This window comes from Aythya ferina, assembly GCF_964211825.1.
Source record: "Aythya ferina genome assembly, chromosome: 16".
NCBI classification, from domain to species: domain Eukaryota; kingdom Metazoa; phylum Chordata; class Aves; order Anseriformes; family Anatidae; genus Aythya; species Aythya ferina.
In genome coordinates, this window is record NC_140315.1 from 11,265,394 (window position 1) to 11,291,952 (window position 26,559).

The following is a 26,559-nucleotide window of genomic DNA, read 5'->3' on the forward strand; positions in this document are numbered from 1 at the left end:
TGACTTCATACAAAAAAAAAGAAAAGCACAAGAATTATCTGTGCTTCACATGCCTTGGGGTTTCAGAACATAAGCCTCCACGTTTGCTGGCACGCATGCACACACACTTTCAAAACAACGTTATTTACAATGCAAACTGCGATTCCAAGAAACATCAGCAGAGTTATCGGGGAATCTGGGATGCACAGCTGTACCACCACCAACTGTAACATCAGGAACAGATTTTCAGCAGGACTAGGATGACAGTGAACACAAACCACTAAAACCAACCTAGAAACATCCCTACAATGGGTTTTGCTGCTGAGTGTTTCAGCCAGGACCAATGGGCACAGCTCCTCACACGAGCTGCAGCCCATGGCTGGCACCAGCCAGGAACCCTGCAGAGCAAGGAAAGCTTCACCATCCCATGGCAGGCAGAGCCAGAGAGACGCTGAACTTTTCCCCTTATCCACGCCTGCCTGGACTTCAGAAAGCCACCCCCGGTGCCCGGCCATTTCACAGCTCGCTGCCTGTTCCCCCCAGAGCCCCGCTGTTCAAATTCCTTTTTCAGGACCCTGCGGATTCAGAGCCGCTCCTGGCAACCCCGCAAGCTCAGGCTGACAAGAAAACTTAAGTATTTTCCCAGCAGCTCTTATCAGGAAACAATGTGTCAAACAAGACGAAACTAGCTCTCCACTCTTGGAAGATTTACTACAATTCCCCGCGCGCTCACAGAAGCCATGTTAACACTAACCAGCTACACAGCCACGGAGTGTAAAGACGGGCTTCTCTCCCAAGTAAAAAGCACTAAAAACGCTGCCTGCGGGAAGCCCAAGCGGGTTTCTCCATCCTACCGCTCATCCTCTGATAAACACCTCCATGGGGCTCTATGCACCGCGCTCCTGCAGATGCGGAGCTGCTGCCCCAGGAGCAGGGCCACAGCTGGGGCCTACCCGGGAGCAGCCACGGTGCCTCCAGCAGCCGCCCCATAGTGCTGCCACCGCCCTCCCCAGGGCCCGGCACCCATCCAAAAGAGCCAAGACCAGGCACCAGAGTGCTTCCAGCTCCACCTGTGGCTGCCACGTCTGAGGGGAGGACGATGGACGAGTTTCCAGGGGGCCTGAAGGGAGGCAAATGGAAAAGTGATGTAGGCACTCGCCCGGCACCGCCTCTGTTACACTATTTATGACCCTGTGTGAAGCACGGATGCGAGTGATTGTTGTCTCCTTTAAAAATAAATGCCCGCTGCTAAATAAATAAAATATTTGCAAATTTTTCTCTGTTCTATGAGATGTCTCCAGCTTCTTTTTCTTTTTTTAAATCGCATTTTTAGCTGTAAAGCACAAGGGAAAATGAAGATTAGGGGTTAACTGAAGGCTGATAAAGAAACAAAGCAGAAACTCCTAATCTTGTGTATATCTTGGTTTCAAATCCTTCTGAGATTTGTTTGAGCACTGGGGTCTTTCTGAATCCAAAATCCCTTGTTTACACCAGCCAGAACAACACTAAATCATGGTCACCCTCATTATGCCATTCAATAGGGCCTAGAACACAGAACCGGGACAGTTTAGGATCCTGAGTCTCCAAGGCAAATTAACTAATGCTATAAATTAAGAACTCCACTCATGCCAGCAGCTACATCTTCCAAAGCAAGCAGCAAACACAGCCCCTAAATACTTCATTAAGTGCTTGTCTGTACTAGACTGGGGTTGAAGGAATTATGGGTTGATAACACTGGAATTTATTAGGGACTGGATGGTTTCTGGCCTTGTTAGGAAGCCAGAAACATGGAAGCAGAACAGGCTGGGGGCATTGGCCATGGGTGGAGAAGCAGCAACGTGGAACCCACCAAACTGAAACACTCCCATACAGTTCCCCACAGTAAAAAAACATCAAGTTGTCACACGTGGCACCATCACAGTCCTTAGGGCATTCATGCAGGGTAAAATAACATCGGTGTCTATGAGAAGATGTCCCAGATTTTTGAGCCTAAGGAAGTGGGGGCAGAACTGGACCCAAGGTGCTGCCTGCAAATTCCTGCTCTCCTCCCCACAACACTGGCACCTGCCCCCACAGCGTCAGCCTTCTTCCCAGCACATCTGATGGGTTCCTCCACAGTTCGCAAAACAACACCTGCTGAAACTTCAGCTATTAGTGCAGGCAATGACGCCACTGCATGGAGAGCATTCACATTCTCCACCTTATCAGAACAAATTACTTTGCTGTTCAGGATAGGTGTTACCAAGCATCTGTGTGGATGTCAAATACTTGAGTTAGGAAGTACACCTGTAACTGGACTGGGCTTAATTGAATCTTTGTGCTAGCTAGACATTTCCAAGGCTTCCGTTGTGTCATATAAACATATCTGAGTGGACCTCTATTAGTGTAAGTTTTCTTTAGGAAAAACTCTCTGTTGTCATTACTTGTGCTATTCTGCTAAATATAACAGCCACTGGCAATGCAAGACTAGCCTCCTGCAGCTAGTGGAACCTGTAAAGTACCTGGAGAAGGCGTAACAAGCCAATAAGATGCATAGTGAACATCCCTTTTTGCCCTGCTTATATATGCCTCACTTCTGCTTCAGGCAGTACTGCCCAAAGCACAGTGCAGCACGGCCTGACCCAGCCAGGTCAAGAAGCCAATTCAGTTACTGGAAATGTCGCAGCACTCCACAAGAGCTAATTTTATTGACAAAGAGCTAAATTAGTGCAGGTGTGCTGTGCTGCAGAGGCTTCCAGCACTGTATTAAAGCTAGTCTGGGTATAACTGCCAATGGCCCCTGGTTTAGCTTGCTTGGGTCCTGCTGGAAGCAAAACTGAGTATCAAGACCAAATCAACACCAGCAGCTGCCAGCTGCTGGGGTCCCATGCTTTCTCCTAAATTCCCAGTACAGAACTTAATGTTTTTTTCCTCCTCACTGCCCTTCTTCTGCCCTTTCACCCACCCCTTCTAACTGAGCATTTCATCTCACATCCTTCCTTACAGCTCCTTGCATCTTTCCCTGATGCTGGAGCCATTGAGTCTGTATCTATAGACAAATTCGGGACCAGACCGCATCCCACCCCACAAGAGAAGGTCCTGGCAAACTGAAGTTACTTTAGGCACAGACAAGCACAGTCAGAAAAGCGATGGGAGGCAGGGGATGCTACTTCATACAGCAACAAACCGCAGCCCCATGACTGCCTGCGGAGAGCTTCTTACCTTGGAGCAGTCTCTAGATGCCAGAGTCTTCAAATGTCATGAGCCGCTGCTCTGTCACTGCTAGACACTTCCCAGAGCACCGATGGCAAAGGTACCCAACTGTCACAACTTCTCAAAAATTTTTTTTAAACTAGATGTCTCATAATCAATAGACAAGGACCTGGCACCCTTCCCTAAGCTATGGGACAGACAGCATCTGGCTCCCACTCTGCACCAGGCTGGGAGGAGATGCTAAGCCCAGCCCCCGTGCAGCAGGTGAATGCACTAAGCAATCTGTTACCAGCTCTATCCTTGCTTGGCCCAACCTGTTTCACACACACAGGTGTAGACCTCACAGATTGGGACTGACAAATGAGCATTCTTCACAGAAATAATCTATTGTTTCATTCCTAAGTGGCATCAACTTTTTGACTTCACCAGATTTTAAGATCATAAAAAATCATTACGACCCTCTAGGCAGGTTCCTTGCTGGAGCACTGCTTGGTTGTACTTCCAAAACACAAAGAGCTGTTGCAGTAGGTGTCTCAGAGGGGCTCTATTCAATTTCCAGGTTAGCCACAGACTTTTTACATGATCATGGGTGAATCCTATTCAATCTCTTTGCCTCAGTTCCTTATTCTTTCCACAGGAGATCCTGTGAGGGTAAATTCACTGCTGCCTGCAAAGCCTGGATGGGGTGCGATTGGGGTACTTCAAGAAGGTCACTCAAATCATGATCATACGCTGCCTCAAAAAAAAAAAAAAAAAAAAAAAAAAAGTAAGATGAGGGTGACGCAAGTAAAGCCTCAACAAGGCAGCACCGCGTGAGCCCTGTGTATAATAAAACAACATAACTCTCAGAACGTCTACCCATCTCTGCAGATGACAGATTTTCGGATTTAGAAGAGTCATATATCAAAAATAAGATCCCTCCTCTAAAGTCCAACCTTGCAGGGCTGAGAAAATAGAGCTCTGCTGGGGATTTTGCAAGGGCCAAGAAGTTAGAAAATTACTTCATTTTGTGATGGCTTTGTTTGGGACACCTAATCTCTGAAAATTGCATAAAACTGCATTAAACACGCTTTGCACACTGTACTGAATATCCATCAAATGATAACAGCTGTCATCATACTGCCCTGGTCTGAATTTGAACCTCAAAACTCTCGGTGAAATAGTGTTTTATCAGAGATATATCTACAGAATACTCCAGACAGAGAAGCTATCAATGTGTAATCATGGTCTGTAAAACAGCTGATGACTTCAGTATGCTTTTGCTACTCTTTAAATAATCCCCAATTCCTCTCAGGAGTATTAAAATCTGTCCTTTGGAAAATAAAGCAAGATACAGTATTAATAAAAAGTTTGAGTGCTGTGCTCAGTTCAGTTGCATTTCTATTGACCGTCATGCACTCATAAAACATTAGAGAAGGTTGGTCCTCCAGAGACCCTGCCGCGATGGCAAAAGAAAGCCTGGGCAATTATGTAAAGGCACCGCGCTCCTGTTTTATTTAGCAGAGAGGGTTTTTTTTTCTTCTTCTTACAGCCCTTTTGTGCTCCCAGATGTTTTAATTACTGAGGAAAGGGAGCGGATGATTCTGGCCATATGTCTCCATTCCGCATAAATAAATATTGTCGCCAGCCCAGTTAAGTTTCGCAGAGCTGTCGATGATCCCGCTGACACTAAAGCTGTCGGGCCCGATAAGCATCTTCAATCCTTCAGTGAGCATGCTAATTCCAGAAACACTGAGACTGATATCCCATGAAAATATTCAATCTAGAAACAATTAGGCTCACATTGCTGCAAAATGGTACCTCTAGGAATTTGGGCGCTCGCTTGATTGGAGCCACGAGTCCAAGCCTTAAGCGAAGCCACCGCTGGGAATGAGCGAGGAGGAGAGAGCAGGTGAAACGGCCTCCTCGGAGCTGCAATCTCCGTGCCACGTGTTGAAGCTGCTGTGGGCCACGTTTTCCATTCTCTTGCCCATCCGCACAATCCTGGGGGACAGCAGTGTAAGAAAGGGATTTCACTCTGTGTTGCAACTTTTTTGATTAATGCATGCAACATCAACTGTTTTATTGCAGTGCATTTGGAAATAAACAATGGTCAGGCTTTGTTTGTGCTAGACAGCAGGAAAACACAGTTGCAAACCTTCCCTTAGCAGCTTTCAGCCTAAACAAACAGTCTAATATATCCTTTAGAAAAGGATGTGTAACCACAGTGACTGTGGGGTGCTGAAAACAAGTTGTGAAAGCTGTTAAGCAGAAGGGAGCAATTTAAGAGTGAAGAAATTAGCTAAATTAACTGACAGTGAAGAGGGAGGGAGGCAGGACGGGACAGCCAGTGTCAATGCTAGACTGTGGCTTTTCTGCTACATTCACCCAACACCAAAACTCCCCAGCAAACCTGAAGCTGCAACCTGGGAGCCAGGAGCGGAGGGGCCTCAAGAAGCTACTGCAAAAAGCTGAGGCTACAGGACAACAAATTAAGGTATCAGCAATGTGAGACTCCACATACAATCCTAATTTCCACAGTCAAGCAAATAGGTCAAAATCTCAGCTCCCCAGCAGGCCTCCAGCCCCTTGCAGTTGCCTATTTTATAAACTGCCCAGTTGCAGGCAATGCTTTTTGCTTATTGCCTCCTGATTTCGCTCAGTGTTTCTGATTCAAAGGGGACTCCTGATTCTCATTGACAGTACAGAACCAAAAGCTCTATCAGATGCCACTTGCAAATAAAACCAGAGGACTAAAACATGAATGTAGAAATTAAGAAAAAACGAACAAAGAGAAGGGAAAATGATGCAGCTCATCCACTCAACAATCCTGTATTTGTTCTCTAGGTCATGACATTAAAGAAGAACTGTCTTTAGAGAGTACATGTACTTACATATGGTACACACTTCAGGAGCTGCACTGTCCAAAAAAACAGACTTTATGGACAGAAGATAGGAAACATTCATTTGTTCTTTTATGTGAACCTTTTTCCACCAACTCTTAATTTCATTGCCAAGTCCTTCCAAGATGACACAGCAGTAAAGCAAGCTGAGATACTAGCACAAACCAGACCGTGCACAATTTGATGGAGCGAGCCAGGCTATCCAGCATCGCCTCTCGTTAGCAGAATACAGGAGGTTGTTCTCATAGCCAATTACATGTCAATATAAATATCTGAGGATAAACCCAGACGCAAGAGGTCCTTGTTGAAGATGTAAAGTCTGAAAGCACTTAAAATATTTAAATCCTTGGTGAAGTTTGCTTGCAAAGCAACATTCTCATAGCTCCCACAAACTGAACCACAGCTGAGAGACACAGACAAAATCTGAGTGCTACCCTTAGACAGGAGGGGAAGCATTCTCTGCAGCTTAAAGCCTATTCCCACCTATGATTAAAACCATAAAGTAACAAAGAAATTCACAGTTAGGGGCAGCAGTTAATCAAATCTGTTTGAAAAGCTATGGTCTTAGGAACAATTGGATAAAATGTGAAATCTGGACACAACAGAAGCTTCTTGCAGTGTCACTACCAGTGTGTGCATATAAAAATAAAATGAGAAAGGAAAAATGGTTTTATGCATAATGCCCAATGGTGAATGTCAAATGACTGAGAGTGAACTTAGGAGCAGCATCAGAAATAAATGAATAAAATCCTACCTTTGCCATTAAGTGGTAAATACAAAGAAAACATTAAAGTCACTTGTGATCTTGTCTCTAGACTATGCAGCACTACTCTAAAAATACTAAAGTGTTCAGATAACTGCTAAATGAATCAAATAGAATATTTTGCTTATGTTTAAAACAACAACATTTAAATTTTATTTTTCAGTTGATGATATTGTGAATGGGAGCAAAATGAGCAGCACTGAAACACTGCAAAGGAAGCTGCTCCTGAGACATTTCTAACACAACCAGAATAGAAAACTCCAGCTGAGATTTCCAGTTCATTTTTGCCAAAAGAATACACTGAGATAAGCATTAAATTTTTATTTTTTTTTAAAGGCTTATCCAAAAAATAGCATATGGAGAGAGAATTATTTTCTGCTGAGCTAAAGCGCAGGATGAAAAGTCTGGAGATCTGAATTTTTTATCTTAGTGACAGTAACATTGTATCAAAAGTAAATCTACTGACATTAATAGCTACAGAAGATTTAAGATTAGCTTAAGCAAGGTCAGAATCAGCATGTAGATTCTGGGCCCAGCGTTACTACAGACTCCTATTGTGATCTTGGGCAAAATCCATGTAGTGATGGAGCGATTCCATGGAGTGATTTTAGGAGCCTTGAATTTTAGATGACTACATTAAGCAATCTCAAAGCAAACAACCACAAAAATGTACTTTAAGTGCTCTGAAAATCCCAAGCTTAGCTTTTCTATGATTTAGCTCTCCCACCTTTTAAAAAATTATCATCGTTATGAAGATGACCATTTTTATAACAGTGGCATTCTTTATTTCTTTACTAAAAGCAAATTGCTTCAGGATTCTCGGGAGGCACTGGAGAAGCTTAAAACTATATTTAATTTATCAGTACTTCTTCAGATGTATCAATTATCATTCACGTGGGCCAGAAAGACAGAAGAGGAACACTTATCTCCAAGAAAAAGCAAGTACAACATAAGAAAAATAAGTCACGTTCTTTTCCTATCTTGTTGAGTGTTTAGCAAGTCATGGCAAAGTCCCCACACCTCAACTACGATGCTTAGAATGCAGTTTTACTCATTCGTAAAGCAAATATATAAACGCATATATGTATATGGTACATTTCTTGCTCTAAATTGCTGATACAGATTTGTCACACTCAGATTATGTGAGCCACTATATTATTTTATACCTGCACAAGACATATAAATTTATATTTTAAAGCAGGTCATTACTATGACTAATTTCTAAAACTCTTGTGTTGTTTTTTTTTGTTTTTTCAAATTGTGATTTAAAAAAAGTCCAAACTTCAGTTTGTCATTAGCAAAAACCTTGCTAGCACTCGACATCTCTTGAAGTCATGAATGCTGAATTCCCAGCCGCAAAAAACAACATCTTTGCAATTCAGATGTCACAACTCACAAGAGAGCCTAGAAGGCTCCTGGCAAGACTGAGTCAAAAAATATTGAGAACGGCAGTTAGGAGCCAGTGAAAGGAACTCTGGTTGTGAGAACAGGCGTACTACAGGTGAAGCATATCTGTGCTTCCAAAACCCAGGCTTAGTGGACCCATGCTGAGTCCATGGGACCAAGAAAGGTAAGGGCCAGACACAGTTTTCCCATCTGAAGCTCAGCTCCAAAAGGCTGGAATTTCTCTAGCTTTGCACAAAAGTGCAATGAGCCATGGGACTGATATAAATACATTTCAAATACCTTCAGTCATTAACACTTGTGTGTGTGTCCTGGAGCGTGTGAGGATGTTGTCATCATAAGAAATAGCACTTACCCCGTCCTACTATAATGCTTCCATAATGCCTCCTGATGCTCTACCTGCAACGTGTACTTCACCTTCACATACTGCCTAGGCTCAGAATTTGTGTATCTTCCAGTCTAGAAGGATATGAAACTGTCTCAAAGCTGCCATCAAAAATTATGTCAGTAACTTCCATCCTATGGGATGCAGGAGTGAATGATTGCTCCCACAGAGGGGTTTCTAATCCAACAACAATGGCAGTCAAAGATCATAACCGACGTAGCTACTGTCTTATCACCAGACCACTATCTCTGGGCCCAGCTTAACATCTCAAGAGATGTTGCATGCAACCTAACCCCAGAATACTTTAAAAAGTATCAGAGGGGTGACACCGGGGTGGGGAGTGAAGATTTTTCATATGAATTACGGAAACAGTACAAGCAAAATCCGTTAATAGTACGATAAGAAAGATACGATGGACTCTGAGGGCAATATTCTTTCTTTCTCAGCAGTGTATCTTTTTTTTTTTTTTTTTGAAACTTCTTTCCTTCAGCAAGATTTTATACCATAAATTGAACTGCATCTCACGGGAGTATCAAACATAAAACAAACAAAGTAACTGTGCTTTTGATGAGCAAACGACTTCAAAGAGCACTAGCATGTTTATCTTGAACACAGGGTTCCCACCAGAGCACAGATGAACGAAGTTCAGTTTCCAACAGGACATCTCTCTGCCAGAGCTCAGCCACAAGCATTTAAGAGTGGGGGGGGGGGAAGCTTTATCATCAACCTAACTTTAGAGTCATCGTTTTTTCTGTGTTGCAAGTATGTTTCAGGATGCCACTGGGAGCAGAGTGGATATGGTTCTCTCTTAACCAAACAATAGCTGCCTCCAGGAGGAAGTCTCACAGGAAACAGCACCAAGAGTTTGCAGTGTCTGTGCCCTAACACCTGCCAGTCCTCATGGGCCCCCGCTTTGCCTAGAGCTAGGCAAAGTGCCTCAGGTGTAGGTCTACACCCAAAATGAAACTTCAGGCATTAGCTTCAAAACCAAAGCTCACTAGTATGTTTGACTAAATGATGTTCTGTATTTCCATAAGCTTAAAATCTTGATTTCAACAACAGTAACCGAAATCTCAATAGAACACAGCAAAATGTTACTCAAATGTTTCCAGAAAAAGGAAATGTGAATTGTGAATTCAGAAAACACTGTCTATCTAAGCAAAATACTGTCCTAGCCCTGTTCTATAATCTGTCTTTTCTGAGGTACCAAAAACTTTCTGGAAATTCATACAGAAGAAAGTCATGAAATTATCTTCATATCTGTGAGTCTGCAGTCGAATTGCCCTACTCATATTGTCAGCTATTTCTTTGCACAAAGAGGTAGAAGTAAGAGTAGAGATAGTTCTCATCCTATGGTTCTAGAACAAGGATGTAGATGTGCAATGCTACTCTACTAGTACAATGCAGGGAAAGGTAGTAAGAGGTTAGTGTATGACATCAGGGACAGGATCTTCTCACAGGGCCACAAAACAATTCTCTGAAGAGGTAGACGTAGTTATCTTACAACTCTTGTAGGAAAGAATTCATGAGGAAGCTAAGGTTCTGTAAGAAGCTGAGGAGCTGTTTTAATTATTCTCCAAGTCGCTGACTCCACCTTCATCAGAATATATTAAATAAAATGTATGGATGTTGGAGACTGGAATGCTGCAGTTCATAACTACAATTAACCACTATTAATTAATAGCTGAAAGATAAATGAGCCATGGGATCCATTTATTCCTGGTTTGGGAGTATTTAAATTCACAGTAGGATGCCAGCCCATTTTTCACAGCAGTGAATTAAAGGAAGTGTGAATCAAAGCTCAGTGCTGTAAGTTACTGGAGACATTTTCAGATCTGTTTGTTTCTTATCATTTAAATGGTGAAAGAAGAGAAAATGACAGATGCACTGAAATTTCACTGGCAGAACAAAGAGAAAATGGTTGTATTTCCCATTCAGAGAGATGGGGTCTGGATCTCACACCTTCCCCTCTTCTTACCCAGTACCATCTCTTTAGTGTGGACAGGAAGATGATTTCCTGAAACTGTGCAATGCAGGTGTTACTCTGCTCTCAGTTTACCTGGAGCCCAGAGTGCCGAAGTACTCCTGGCCGATAAGACACTTTGCTCAGCATGCAAGCATGTGTTCAAGAAAACACTCATGACCTTGCTTACTTCTCCTCTTTATGAAGGACGTATCCTGCCTGAGATGGATTCTTAAAATTCAGCCAAGACTGGTTGTGCCCTCTATTGTCTATTTGTTCTTGGAAAATCCCATCCAAGTCTTGCAGTAAAACAATACAGGTACTTTCCATTACCTCTCCAGGAGAGTTAGAATGTGAATTTTCTCAGAGTATGTTCCAAGATGATGACGTTCTTTCCAGAACTGTAAGGAAGATTGTCATTTAAGCCTCAGCGGAGTGATGATTAACATCACTATTAGCAACTGATTTGATAACAGCCTCAGGCTTGTACAGGCTAAGAAAGCAGAGCCTACCCGGCCAGGTTGGAAAAGACAAGAGAGGTTGTCACATTCCCTGGCTGCTTATGATGGAAAGGGACTGTCCAATGAATTATCTTGTAGCAATCTCAAAGAGCTGGTTTCTATTCTCCACCTGAGAAAAGTGTTACAAGGAATAAACGACAACCTCTGTTAATGTGATAGTGTGAGTTCTGAAGTAGAGAAATGACTGAACCTTGGAAGATCTGAAATTCAGGTTCTTTCCTATATTTTCTGTTAAAAGGCTATCTTTCCTAACTAGAGTTCATTAAGCACTGGAATTTGTGTGCTATGAAAACTCCAGTATTTTTGATTCGGTTTCCCTTCCTAATTCAGACAAAAATATAATACTTGTCAAAGGGAAAGGTTAGGGCAGGAAGTTCCAAAGTATTTTTTTACTGGAGAGCATAGAAATATTTTGCTTTGTTAATAACATTATTTTAATATTCTTATACAAAGTGCATCTTCTTCCAACCTTGTAACACCTCACGAAAAATGGAGTTCAGTGCTGTACAGCCATCATTCTCCTAAAAGGGACTTTTACACACCCGTCTTAAAAACCTTTGATTTTGAAAAAAAAAAATTATTTTCTACCAAAAGGCCTTCAGCAGGAAGCTCCTGAACAGTTTTCTTTCTAAAGCACCAGACTGGAAAAGAATCTCCAAATTCCCAGAAAAGCAGGTTCTCCTGCAAGGTTTTTATCCCATGCTTCCTTTAAGATCAGAAACACCAGAATCTTTTGCAGTATTTTGACTCTTCCAGTTCTCCAAAACCAACATTCAGAGAAGTATGAAATTGAAAAATATTTATGGATAAATATCTTATCTGAAAAACTTCTCAGCACCAGATTTAAATGAAGATTTGAGATGGTTCTTCTTGCAAGAAAGCCCTTGTCTTGTCCCTACCCCTTGACATTATAACATCTTCTCAACGTCTAAGAATTTTGTGGTGGTAAAACACGTCAATGATAAAGCCTTTAAGAAGCCAGGACACAGTTTTTACTCTTACAAAGCTGTCATTGATTCCAAATAATCTTAGTGTGAGTTACTACACAGTGATAAAGGACTTAAGTATTCCCCACTGATCCCCCAATAATACGCAGATGTTATCAATTCATGCAGGAAATACCCAATCTGCTCATTTGTTATTTGTATGCAATGAAAATTGAGGAATATGCATTTAATTACTGGTGTGAATCCTCAAAAGAGTATGGTTTCATTAACACTAGACCCATCACACAATGCATTCTTCCCACAGAGAAAAAAAAAAAAAAAGAAAAAAACAACAAAAAAAACAACACCACCAAAAAACCAATACCCCCTGCCCTAGTATCACAAAACCAAAACAGGAATTATTTTGTCAGAAGTTATTTTTCTATAAAGATAAAAATGTGGAAATAAAAAGAAATCAGATTTCACTATTAATTAGAGTAGCATGTTCACAAGAAAACAAAAAGCATGTGGTTAAAATAATTGGGCCATAAAGCCTTTTGGCTGTGAGAAATGACTTTCTGTTTTCAGCCGTGGCCCTCCAGCAGGCAGTGTGAAACCAGGACTTCTCTCAGGCTGAAGAACCAAGTCCAAAAGGAGGAGCTCTGTTTTGGCATATTATGCTTTCGTTCTTTGCTGAATACTTACAATGCATATAAATACGTTGTTTTAATGCTGGATTTTCTGCAGGTGGGTACGGGCTGGACATGCCAGAAAGGGGTCTTGCAACTCCAGCTCTCTGCCATAGGGCTGCATGAGGAACACGAGTGGCATCCCTGCCAGAGCGTGGGAGAAGGAGCAGACCCTAAGGGAGTTAGGGTGAGGCTGAACCCTGCAGGTGGCTGCAGGGGGCCAGGATATCGCTGCTGTTGTGTTCCTTGTGGACTGGGCAAGGCCATTCCTCTCCTCCCTGGATGCAGTGACCCCTCTGGGCTCGGGTCTGCAGGACAGAGGCTGGGCCTCAACAGCCCCGTTCTCGCCCAGTTTGAGGAGCCATGTCTGTCACCACCACACAGGAAGGGTTCAGCTAAAGAGACTGGGAAACACTGCCCTGCTGAAGTCAAAATGCCCCCACTTTAGTAGAGAAGATAAACAGAGCGGCTGATTGCACTTTTTTCTACCTACAGCTCGTGGCTATCTTAGGCCACATTCTGCCATGTTGGTTGGAGACAGAGACCAGAGCTGCTTCCTGATTGTTTTTATCCAGTGAAATAAGAATGCACCTGATTGTAGTCTCTAACCCCACAAGAAACAGTGAGCATCGCTTCATGTTTGTAGAGCCTTATAGTTGGAGCTTGCCTCTCCTCTGACCCCAAGCCAATGAAACTCCACTTCTGAGCTGCAACACAGAGAAGAAATACAAACTAATAGCATTAGAGACCATTAACCCAGAACACAATTCTCTTCACGAAACACACAGGACAGGACAATGTTAAAAGGACACAACTGAACACACTGGTGTTCATTTTTAACCTCATTGCCTTACCTCCAGTAGCACAACCAAATGTAATTACAGCCAGCAGCAAAAGGAAAAGCAAGATCAGAGACTCAATCCTGATTAAAATAAATAAATACTGAAAATATAGAAAGCATATGGGCACTGAAGAGCAGCATATGGATCACGTCCTGAAGTACAAGGCCTACCATATGCTTACAGAGCCTGGTTCAAAGGAAAACCTCGCTCCCTCCTCCCGATGTCTTTGGCTAGGTCACGAATCAGCTGCCTCCCAACATCTTGTGCCATTGGGCAAGTTTGCTTTTGAATAATAAAGCAAGTTTCAGCTCAGCATGGGGAGAATCCCAGGTAGAAAATGGACAGATGGCTGGTCCTAGTTAAGCAGGCAGAGACGGAGAATAAGCATTCCCCTTTGCCTTCTCTCAGACCAACCCGTTCATTGTGTCCTACACCAGCTGTATGTATCTAACCCTCTTTACCTTCTGTTTCCTTAAGAAAATAGTTCTTAATTTTTCTGACCTCCTGTGTTGACCTGCCAGCCCTGCAGGGAATGCTAATGAGCTGTTAACATTGCTTGGGATATGGCATCCGACCAGTTTGCGGAGTTCTTCAGCCTCTTCCTACCAAAGCTCCCATTTTTTCATGCTTCACTGGCCCCAACCAACCCCATCTGCCTGTAGATGTCTAGCATATGTTACGTGCCTGGCACTGCCCTGCAGGAAATGATGCCTTGCAGCTCTTCCAGTGTCTGGCATATGATAAGGACAATTTAGATAGCAATCAAGGAACAGGATTGCTCAAGTGTGGGGCTAGAAGAGGAAGAAGAAGACAGTGATGACCGGGCCCAGAAGAGAGGATTTCCTGCCATACTGCAACTGTGGTGATGAAGGGAAGAGATAGACCATCCTAGGCGAATGCAAAGCTCACTCTGAGAACTTAAAAAGAGTCAGGAAACCCTAAGGTCTGCACCACCGTATGAATTCCACAGACATCATACGTGAAATGTATTTGTAATTATTGGTCGTGTCAGTATGATCAAGGGGAGCAAAGACAAAAGCTCCCTGCTCAGAGATGCTGACTGTCTTCAACAGATTGGGCCAGGGAACCACGCAGGGACTTGGCTTTTTCTGCACACAGGAGCAGTGTGTGCTCCAGGCTAGTAGTTGCTGCTGACAGCAGCACTGATGCTAGCCAGCTGCAGGGCTATCGCATCTCCTCACCCGCAGCCAGCAGCCCCCAGGGAGATGGGGGTGAGGGCTGAGGCATAAGCTGACCATATGTCCAAGGAGCTCGGGGGAAGGAAGGATTCCTGTCCCGGTGGCTGCTCAGAGAACACAGGCTGCCCAGGAAGGTCTCTCTTCCTCTGGCTGTGGCACAGGGCAATATTAACTCCCATTTCACCTACTCAGCCAGCACACACTGCGGCAGAGCCCTGGTGTCGTTGGGTCAGTCTTCCCTACCAGGAACAGCTTTTCACTTCAGCTTACCTCAGGATTGTCAAATCGCAGCATTCAAAAAATCAGGACTCAGGACTTAAAGGATGAAGCTAATCTGAAAAACATTCCACTTTAAACTGACAGTCGTCTTTCTGAGTTCTAAATCATTATTTTTGATTGAGTTTCTAAATTTCTTCCTCCATCTGGGAGGACCAGATATTCACCTAGGTCTAGCATGACAAGAACTCTGGCTTTAGCAAAAATACTGACAAACCCAGGTAAGACTGATGCGCTTAGCTACGTCACCAGCTGGTTATTAGGATAATGTTAATGTTGATGTGGGAAAACTTGCTTTTCCTGCAATATCCTGTGGAATCAAATATCTTTAAAGCGTGCATTAACTTGGGGGGAGGGGTATTATTATTTCATATCCTTGTTTATTTTGGAGTTGTTCTTGTAAGAGAAAAAAAAAAGACAGAGATGGGCAAATAAGGACAGCAAAGGAAAAGCTAAAAGCCTCAAGCTTAATCACTTCTATTAAAAATAAAAATAAAAATAAAAAATGCTCAAAGCATGGAACAACCATAGCTGAAACCAGGAATAAATTCCATATTAGAGACTTTGGACCTTGGAGACATATTTGGAGAGAACCAGCCTTCAAAACACTCGAGCATCTTTCTACCTCTGAGCTCAACACTTCATTCTTTCTGGGCAGAGTGTTTCCTTACCCTTGCTAAACATTTTGCTGTACAAGGTGCTACTCAAGCACACAGAACAATGCCTATTCCTCTTTACAGAGGGATTTGCCTTCCTCACATTCTCAGGCACAGCTAACCAGATTGCCTTCACATACCCACCAAAGTTTGCAAAAGGAAAACCTCCAAGAGAGCCAACAAAAACAAAGCATGGTGAGGGGAAGGTAACTTACAGCTTTAGTGCTATTGAAATTAATCCCTTAGGAAAGGTAAAGCGGGAGCAGAGTTAAAAATTTTGACACAGAAAGTTCACTACTTTATCACATTCCTCCTTTGGGATTACATTTTCCACACATTTGAGACTGTTTCACAAAGTGTATTGTTCTCCTTTTTAGGAAACTAGCATAGTATAAAATAGTACAAATCTGGCCAATTGCTACTAATTAGAAATAGCAGCTTGGAGAATTCTGCTTTAATACACTGGTAAATGGAATACAACAACCCGATCTCCACTTCCTGCCCAGATCAAAACTCTGGACAAATCCTCGTTTCCAATCACATACAATTAATTGGCAACCAAGTCAGAAGCTCAGATAATTATGCAGAATATGCAAGTTTAAAGGGCTTATCCTAATTCCATTCTTAATAACTAACAAAACTATACCAAAAGCAGAGCTAATGTTGCAACATCTAACCAGTGCTAGGTGTTCAAAAGAGATTAACACAGAAGTCTCCCAGTGCTGTGCTCACCTTCTGTCAGTAAATAAAAAAACACCACTTATTAAACCAAGTGCTTCAGTTTAATTTTGCATCAAATGTTACATTTATACTCAAAAAGTAAATGTTTACTGTGAAAAAAAAAAAAAAAGACTAAGGGTATAAAACCTTAATTGTAACCAACTAGTTCACATTTTCTTGCCTATTTTTGACCACTATAAATTTTCACAGATTATCTCACCTGTCAAGGATAAAACACATCATTTACTTAAAGTTATTGGGTAACTTAGTTTGAATGTAAAATATGTGATAGGATGATGTAGCTTTATCTGCTTCTTCTCCCCTTTGTCAAATGTAAAGAGAAGAAGTATATAGTACTAGGGAGAGCATTTAACTGTGCATTTGGAGTTCTGGCTATTACTTTCAGTTTTGTTGAAAACTTGTCCTTTAACCTTGTAGGAACAAAACATTAATCTTGTCATCAAATCCAAATCCTAACTAAGCTACCAAACAGGATATTGCAGCAGCCGATTACATTGACTTTCAGACTGTCAGAAGGAAGAGGGTGCAGAAATGCATTAGTGTTTGTGAATTACGGATTATATTTTCACAGATTGACTTCCCGTGTTGAGATCCCCCTGCACTCTGGAGGTGTGAACATCTGCATATACCTAATACAGCAAAGAACAGACGTTCACATTTCAGTTTGAATCCCAAGGGGTAAAGCTACATAAAAATATGTGCTTGTCAAGTAGAGGCATAAGGCATAAGAAAAATAAGCATGTAATTTAGAAGCAGCAGCAACAGAGGTTGGAACATGTCCACATGAAAACTTAGTTCAAGTGGAGGATCACTTCATAACTATACCTATCTATGAAATAAAGTTGTTTTGTCAGTGAATCCACATTTCCCCGTTGCCTAGATAACCAGATAAAACATAGCTACAGAGTCCTACAGACTGTGCTCTGACGTGAACTTCAAAAATCTGAGATTTGCATCAAGAACCAGATTGAATCAAGTAACAGCAAAAACACTGCACAAACAGGAGAACCCAAGCTTTTCTCAAACAAAGAAAAAATCGCATTGATAGAGGAAGAAATATCCATTGTTAACGATTTTCTCTTGGAAAGCTGAAGATTTGCAAAAGATGCCAACTCCCTGAAGTTAATTTGTGGTTCAAGAGGGAGCGCACGAGTTCCCGCGTGCGGGGAGCACAGAGCGTCCCGCGTAATTCTGGTTAGGAGTGGCTGGGCAGGAGCCAGGCCTGGATTATCTCAAACTGATAGAGAGAGCACACGTGTTTAGAAAGAAGAACAAGTGCCAAATATGCAGTTCCTCGCTTCCATAAAACATAAGGTGTTTTATTTCTGCATCAGATGTTTCAAACACAATTGCCTTCTATTAAGTTTCAATGTAAACCACTTTGCTTTCCTAATGTAGCATGAACTTTAACTGTGGCCATTTCAGAGACATTACATGGATACCATATCACCAAACAAAAGATACACATTTGCTGTCTCTCTGAAATGTATTTTTTCCCTTTGTGCCTCACCCTGTCTGAAACCTGGAGGTTTTTCAGCTTTTTAGCTCCTCTATATCCGTACATATGTTAGAGCAATTTTCCTAAATATTTATTATAAATATTATGTTCTTATTAGCAGATAGCCAAAAAAAAAAAAAAGTGCTGGCATTGTTTTGTTTTATAGGACTCAAATAGGAAAGAGCTGGAATAACGTGCTAACCAGAAGGCAGTTACCAGCTCCTGGTAAGCGTCGCATGGACTCCGGTTTCCCTTCCTTGCGAAGCTCAAAGCATCGAGCGCTGTTGGCAGCAGGCAGGGCACTTGTGTTAAAATACTTGGGGCAGAAGATTCATTGTCCTGCAGTCATGACAATCACAGGAATATGCATCGTATTGCATTACTGATCAAAAAGAGGAACAGTTTAAAGGATTTCTTTTAATCAGGCAATGAGAAAGGCTGCTGATTAGCTGGCTGTTTCTGGCTCACAGGCTAAAACCTGATCACAGGTTTCTAACAGCAAATTATAGGTAAAGCCAAGGAAAAGTCAGTAATTTCACCTGGCAAGGGTTCACGGAACTCCTTTCTTCAGTTTTGATTCATAAGCAACTTTGTGCAGCCCAAGTTCCAGGTTTGCAATTCAAAACCTTACAAGCAAAATCTGAATGCCCTGTTTTTTGTCAAGGAAAAAAGCACTGCACATTCCTCCTGAGGGCTCTGGTGACAGTCACTTCAGGCTTGGGTCTACAGTTCCCTCTAAACTCTGGCCCACGTTTTGCAGGTTGTGTTTTGCCTGCTCTTTTTCATACAACTAATCCCATTCCTTCCTCAAGGAACCAAAGAGAAAGTGATCTATAATAAACTTCTACAAGGGCCCTGTTTTAGGAAAGTAAACAGAAGAAGGGAAAAAACAAAAATAAAACCCACATCTTATCCTGAAAACTGTTCTTCCCCCTTCCACCAAATGCCTCATCCTTCCCACTAGAGCAGAGCTCCTGGGATCACCACCAGCCTGGCTGAGGGTACCCGCGGGTCTCTCCAGTTTCCCCAGGCTGAGCCTCTGTGTCCTGCCCGCTCCAGGCTCGGTCACCCAGAGGACACGGTGCAGATGCAACAAGCCTGCAAAGCAAATATTTCTCAGCCTCAGTGTCCAGAGCCTTTTCTGGGATCTCCCAATCAGCCAGCTGACCCAGAACTGACCAAAAAGCAGCCTGAAGGTATTCAGGAGCAAACAAGACCTCTAAAACAGCATTTATAGCCTCTTAAGACAAAGCGAGACCTGCTGATAGGATACACCTGAAGTGTTCTTGACCTCTGAACTAGGCTCTTCCAACACAGCCCCTATCAAAGAGCAGAGGGAAACTGCGGCCCGTCTTCGGCATCCGCACCAGCTGCAAGAGCACACAACAAGTGAGCCCACTGCGCGCAATGGATGAGGTGTGAAATTAGTTCTGTCATCTCCGCACACACCACGGTGAATCAGTCCTTCCTGAGGGCTTCAGCAGATCAACATTTCCACTTGTTTAATCTGAGATTGAGGCAAGAGCATGCAGGACCCTGCCTCACCCTTCTCCATCGTGCCAAGGGGTCAAAGTTACACCAGGGCTGGACAAAGTCCCCTGGGAGAAGAGATGAAGACGCGGGGGGTGGGAAGAAATGACCACTTCACCTTTTGCTGCTTTTAGTGGATTCTAATTAGGAATCTGGCAGTGCCACCCCCTCAGCGGGAAGCCCACATTATTAACGCTGGCATCAAAAGCAAGCCGACTGCAAGCTGCAGGAGCGGCTGCCGAACTGGCACAGCCTTCCCTCCCGCTCTTGGCCGAAACACCGCAGCAGATGTCTGAAGGGTTGGTGTTTCTTTCCCCATCCCCCCCCACCCCCCCTCCGCACGACCTTATGCCAGAGATTACATGTACGAGTGCCAAGGTAAAGGTTCCTAATGGGTCAAAGAAACATCCTTAAGAAGGGCTTGCTTCGAAACGTCTCTGCTTCCAAACGGTACAGCGGGGCTGCGGAGGAGCACACAGTCTGGTGGGGGGCACAGAGAAATGTATAAGCATTCAGCTGTAATTATAGTAATCTGGTATAGTCAGTGCAAAAAAACAATGGCCTTTCCTCTCTTGTTATTCTGAATCATTTGTAGATGTTCATGTTTTAATCATATTTTTCCACATGAATCAATATGAGAGAGAGAACGACAGAGAGATAATTACGTGCGCCGAACAAATATTCCACCTAACGGAGGTTGTGCTGGGAAGGGCTGCTTGTAATTAATGAAGTACTGCCACACACTTGTCAAGTGCAACCAGCTCTTTAAGGGCAAGCCATCATTTCAAATTCCGAGCTCACTGAAATTTAACGAAATTGGAAAGAAAATAATAAAGTTGTGCAGCATCTCTCACAGCACCAGGCTCTGAGGAGCGAGCACAGGAGCTCTGCACCTGGAATGCAAAGCTGCCTGGTGCCCAGTTGTGCTGGGAATGCAAAGCACAGCCTCAGCTCTCTCATAGCGTGATCAAGGGGGCATAACCTTCCCAAAGAGATGTGGAATTACAGGACAGTGTTAGGATACCATGGCTGAAATGCAAAAGGTTTATTTCAGCTCAATTCTCTCTGTCAGAAAGTCTCTCTTCTCTCACGCCAAGGACAATAAAGTGAAATCTCCGATGTGCTGAGTGGGATTTTTGAGAATCCCCATTTTAGAAATACCCAACCAAGACTTTGGATCCAGACCTGAGCAGAAAAACAAAACAACCAAACCAACACTACCAAAACCTGCATGCCTTTTGCATACAGGTCCTAGAGCAAAACAGAGAAGTGACACCCTCATCTCCCAAAAGTCTGAACCAGCACTCCAAACCCAGGGCTTTCCAATCCCTTCCTGTTGGATTTAACTCCCAGCATTCAAATGAATGTTTTAATCGCAACAGCGCAGCAGCAAGCTTCTAGCTTGAATTATAATACTCCACCAGCAAATTGTGCCAAAAACACTTCCCTCCTTTCCCTTTCCATACTAGTTCTCCTGTTTCTCAGCTTTTAAATACCCCCTTGTTCTTTCTAGGCATTCATTGTGCAACACAATTTATTTCTGCAACACATCATTACAGCAATAGAAGTGTGAGAGTAGGTGGGGACAGTAGACAAGTAGAGGTGTGAAAGGGTGGTAACATACTAAGTGCCGCAGTGAGCCACCAGTCAACACTTTAAGGTTTCAAAAGAAGGGGGGAAAGTAGGGGAAGGGAAAGAAATGTATCTTCGTGGGCTTTATAAAGTTTCAGGAATATTAGAGAGCCCTTGTGCAAGGCGTACACTGCCTTACAGAGCCAGACACACAATGCACTTCAGTTAGCCACAAATAAAAGACAGACCTCTACATATGCCAATACTCGCACTCCATCATCTACCCCTTACAGGGATGTAGCCCTCTCTTTATCTCCTCTCTTTTTGCAAAGCTTCTTTCTTGACAAGAAGGAAATATTGTTTACAAGGGGGAAAAATAGCCATTTCACACATGCATCCAAAATAGCATTCCCAGGCACAAGATAAAGACACTAAAAAGCGTAGGGAAACACTCATACATTTTACATCCATTGTTTTTCACTGCAAATTTTGTTAGCATCATTTTTCCTTCCAAACCGTTCAATAACATCATTAATTTTATTGGGGGGTGGGAGTGAGATTTGAAGGGCCTGAAATCCTCTCTTGCCAAGCAGTTCTAAGCCATTCAGGGAGAAAATGCGGCTTCATACAATGGCTATGGATTCAGTGAAAGATTTGTACAGAAACAGTGCACCACCAACCTTAATTTCTGTGGGTGTGATGAAACCCTACTCTTACGAACTTCACCGAGACTACAACTTCGTCCATAAAACACAAAGAAACAGGAAAGGAAAACCTGTAAGAGACGGAGAAAGTAGAGAGCAAGACAAAATAACAGCTTTAAATTATGCCTTATATCAAACAAATGCCATCCAAGCAGCCAATGCAGTGTAATATTCTGCACCCTCACCATTCATTGCTCTGCAGACCAGGGGAAATGCTGACACCGATGAGGCAGAACCTCACTTACAGCACTCACGTTGCTCTGAAGCAAGAGGCAAAACAGGCAGCAGCCCAGGAACAAACAAGGAGAAGAATCCCAGGAGCAGAACTGCACTGCAATGGAGCATTGCAGAGAAGAGGCTGAGCCCTTTAAAATATCCTACAACTTTCAATCTCAGCACAAGCGCTTGCACCCCATATTCCTTGCCAGGAGTTGCTGTAGCAGGTGCAAAAATGTCATTGTGGTAATCAGACAGCTAACAATAAAATCGATTGTGCATGAGATACCTTCAGAAATTAGTTGCATTGCACACAATGAGAAGGTGGGGAATAAACTGATGGGCAGCTTTTTTGTAAAGGCCAACATGCTGCTTCTGCTCTCCCACTCTCTACATGAATGGCCTCATTCTTCACAAGTGGGACTTGGTGAGCCTTAGGGGGTTGTAACTTATCTCTAAGTATTTGAATTAGAATGAAATTTTGTATTTAGTACAAGGTCGTAGCCCCAGAAGCAAATATTTTCCCCACTTCTAAATTAGGGTAGAAAAATCCAATGCCTGTTTTGAAACTAGGAGAGTGCAAAGTAATTGGAGTTAATAGACTAAAGCAGTCTCGGCACTAACAGCTGGTTTGTGAATCACCCTCTCCTAAGCAATGAATCCACGAGGAGCTTCAGCGATGATCTGAGCCCTAGCAATGCTGCCATTTGCTTCCTTGGGCCCAGAATTGCACCTCATGTCTTTTTTATGGATACCAGCCAAATTAATGCCCTACCAGCTGTGTGTAAACCCGGACAGAGACTGGGGGCCATCACGCAGTAAATGTTTCATGCTGACCAGCACGTGGAAACTCAATATAAGACCTAAGATCTTTCTTTTTCAGTGGGAAAAAATCTAGAAATACTTATATATTGCTCGTCATATAATTCAAGCAAGGCTATCCCTTGCCACCTGATTCTTACAAGGACTTTAAAACCATGGTTTATGTGCATACAGCCAATTGTTTTGTCAGTCATGAAATCCTGCCATGAGGAAGGAGATGCCAGAGGCACGAGCATTAGCTATGAAAGCCTTGAACACAAAGAGCCCAGAAAACAGATTTCATCCCATATCAGGAGAAGAAAAGCCGTCTTGGAAAATACAACAGAGACGACTTCTTTCCATGTGAAGGATGAAAGAGAAACAAAAGAGAACAGATTAAAAGCAGCATGATTCTTATACTCAATTTGACAAAAAAAAAACATCTCCAGTAAGATCAAGAGAAATTGCATCCAGTGTTAACCGAAAACAAAGCCTGGATTCCATAACTGACTTATTTCCTGGGAGATTCCCTTTATGGAAATGTCTACAGCTGTGTCTACTTAGTTTTAGCCTCACTGAAATCCACTGTCATCATTTAACTGCTTTATAAGTGGGTCACCCTCAAGAGACAGCATGAAATGCATTTTGCATTTCCAGAAACACAGAGGGAACCACTTTCTTCTGTTTTGCACATTAACAGTTTACTGTAATCACTGCACAACTTTTTAATTTCTTGTGTACATCTCTCCCTTCCTGCTGTATAGGCCTTCTTCCCAGCCCCGTTACTCAGCTGTTCTGCAGAGCCACACACTTCTTCACTCACTGCTGTGCCTTCAACAGGTATTTTTTCCTCAAATGTGGGAATTCTTCCTTTCCAACTGGGCCGTCATCCAATCTTTACAGAACATACCTTACAAGAGCAGGTGCTTCATATTGAGCACAGATGCCCAGAAATTCATAAGTTGATACATTTGGGCAAGAAACTTTGCCAGCTCAAGCTTCCTCATTACAATTTACGTCCATTCGAACTAATGCCACAGAATGAAGAACACAGATTTTCTCAAAGAGCCTCAGCATGTCTGCAGTGCTGAAAGAGATGCACATGAACAAAAAATAAGCAAATCCAGTATGTAAATAAATGACAGCCATGCCCGGTTTTCAAAGAAGGATCTCCCAACAACAGGTCATGGACGCCTTCCTTAACTAGCATTCAGTGACAGTTTTACGGTAGCAGCACGTGTATTTGATATGTACATGCAAAGTAACACATTTTCAATGCCTGATCATTAGAAATGTATCTGTGCAAAGCACAAAACACATGCATGTTGCCTTTATTAGTACCTGCAAGCTGAGCAACAAATCAATTACAGTTCTGCCATCTATGGCTCGTGTACAAGTGCACATCTCTGAGTGCCAAAGATGGATTAGACAACTGTGGCCTAGTACAACTGGAAGCAGTGTTGAGGCTCATGTACGTATCCACTCCAACACGCTGGCATGTTCGTCTCGGAGTGAGCCAATACCACATCACCCATTTTGCAGTACAACCATTAGTTGGACTTGCGAAGGACACAGTGCCGAATTTGTGTAGCTTCAGGGCTCCAGGGGAACCATTCCTGTGCTTTATGCGCAATCTCTCTTTGAGCAAGCAATGCTGCAGGAATCGCAGCCCTCGGTGTTGCTATGGATCGTAGCAGAAACAGGAAGAGAGACCAGGTGGATTTGTGGATGACTTAGTAACTTAAAAAAAAAAAATCTTTCCACTGGCCCTGCCTCAGCACTGCTGGAATGTCTTATTTACTCACGTAAAGAGGAGGTTGTGGGGACACAGCTTCTCTCAGTCAGTCTTTTATTCAGCTGGAGCGGAGCTGAAGAACTGAATCACATTTAAGTTTGTAGAGTGGCTGTTTGGTCCCCCCCCACACACACACTTTTTCCTTCTTTTCTTCATCCAAGATTCAGACAGGAAAGCAGCACCACTTTTCACTGAAGCCAGGGTGCTTTGGGAAACCTCTCAACTGGCCTTTGAAATCTTATTTCCAGGTTCTGGGAGAGCTCTCCAAAAAGCGCCATGGCCCACCCACATTCAAACAACACAAACTCTGGAGGAGTCCTCGCCAGCCCCAGCCTACTGCAGGACACGTGGGTGGGCCTTCAACTTCTGGACACTTGCTAAAAATAAATAAATAATGGGACTTCAAAGCGAACTAGCTAAAGCACTTCAGAAAATTAATCATGCCTGGTGGAAAAGATGATTAGTGGCTTCTTGTGCTCTTTTTTAAAGCTATTGATCTTGGACACAGGAAGGAGCTTTCATATTCTCCACAAGCCACAGATGGTCAAAAGGGTCCTGAGAAGAAGAAACAAAAGGCAACCACAAGAGAACTCCAGAGGGTAGCAGAACTCAAGGTGTGTCCCAGGACCCAGCCATACCACTGCAAAGGATGCACTAGAAGAGCAGCAGCAGCTTGTTTTGTAATTTTTCCTTTCCTTCAGCTTTCTTAAGTCGTTGTCTATGCCTTCTGCCTTCAAAGCAGGTAAGCTCTGCAGGTCATTTCCCAGCACACCAGACACACTACACACTCCAGAAACACCAAACCAAATTATTTGCCAAGCCACTGGCACTGTAAGAAGGCAGAGGCAGGAATCACAAGACAAGGACAACGAGGTCTTTCGAGTAAGCCAACTGTTTGATGATTGTAATAGTGGAATCTCTCTCTCTGGACAATTCTGTGGACTTTCTGTAAACTGAAGTTTCCACATAACAGATAATTGCTTCAGAAAACACAAACTGTAATCCCTAAATTACCTCCAAGCTAGTCTGGTGTAGGGTCAAGCTTTCTTCTGGGAAGTACTGTCTATTTTCATCTCCAATCAAAATACAATTAAACATAAGAAATAACCACAGTTTCTCTATAGCTAAGATGATACATATGCTATTTTTATTAGAGCAAAACCCGTATTTTTTAATGAACTTTCCTAGGAAGCTTCGAACTATATCCAGTGACTATATCCCAATATTTGGAAATCCATGCATTGGCCATTCCTTACCCTGAAATAAATGAAGGCCTTTTTTTTTTTTTTTTTTTTTTTTTTTTTGTATACATCTGTATTAACATACTGACCAAAATTAAAATTCAAGCAATTACATTTGTCTGTTTGCCATTTCCCTTAAATTATCTTGGCTTCGTGCACCTAGTTCCCTTGTGGCAATGAGCAACAAATGTAATGGCACAATTACAAGTACAGAGCAGCAGAGAAACAAATAGCAGGTGCATGGGAGAGGAGGGAAAAGGGGGATTGTTTAAGTTGGCAAATGTTCCCCCAACTACGTCTTTAGGAAGGAAGGTAGAGGCTCCAAAATGCCTTCATGGAAAATAAAGCACATTTAAACTCCAAGCAAGGAACTGCTCCTGTGATCAGAACTCTCTTTCTGAAAGAGATTTAAATAGCTGAGGCAGCACGGGAGCCCTTGATGACTATATTAACATTTTGACATTTCTTTGCACAGTCACTGGAACTACATTATTAGCAAGGATCTCACAGCCTTAAATTCCACTGTGGAATACTATATTGGAAGAGTGGAAAGACAAAAAAAAAAAAAAAAAAAAAAAAAAAAACAGTATTTTTTTTTTCCCATTCTTCTCACAATAGTTGCCTTCCTCCCACAAGAAATAAACTACTGCTTATGCTGTCCCGTCGGAGTACGCTCCCTCAGAAGGAACCATTCCCAGGAAAACCAAAGTTCAGACAGCTGCTGAATTTTATTTTTAATATAAAAAACTTAATTTGAAAAAGGCATTTGCATTTCATCCTACTG

At 42.7% G+C, this 26,559-nt stretch overlaps 1 protein-coding gene across 18 annotated transcripts in view; it reads right to left on the reverse strand.

The window, feature by feature from the left end:
• The window catches only part of LOC311445462 (uncharacterized protein), a 342,727-nt gene that overhangs the window by 89,471 nt on the left and 226,697 nt on the right, over window positions 1-26,559 (reverse strand). For 6 of the 18 annotated variants that reach the window (XM_084537623.1, XM_084537619.1, XM_084537632.1 and 3 more), the window contains exon 1: window positions 3,181-3,315. The gene's annotated coding sequence lies outside the window, so the exon portion shown is untranslated. Of the gene's footprint in view, window positions 1-3,180; window positions 3,441-4,971; window positions 5,155-26,559 lie in introns of those variants that run through there. The other 12 variants (XM_084537618.1, XM_084537617.1, XM_084537628.1 and 9 more) reach the window with 7 other exon arrangements.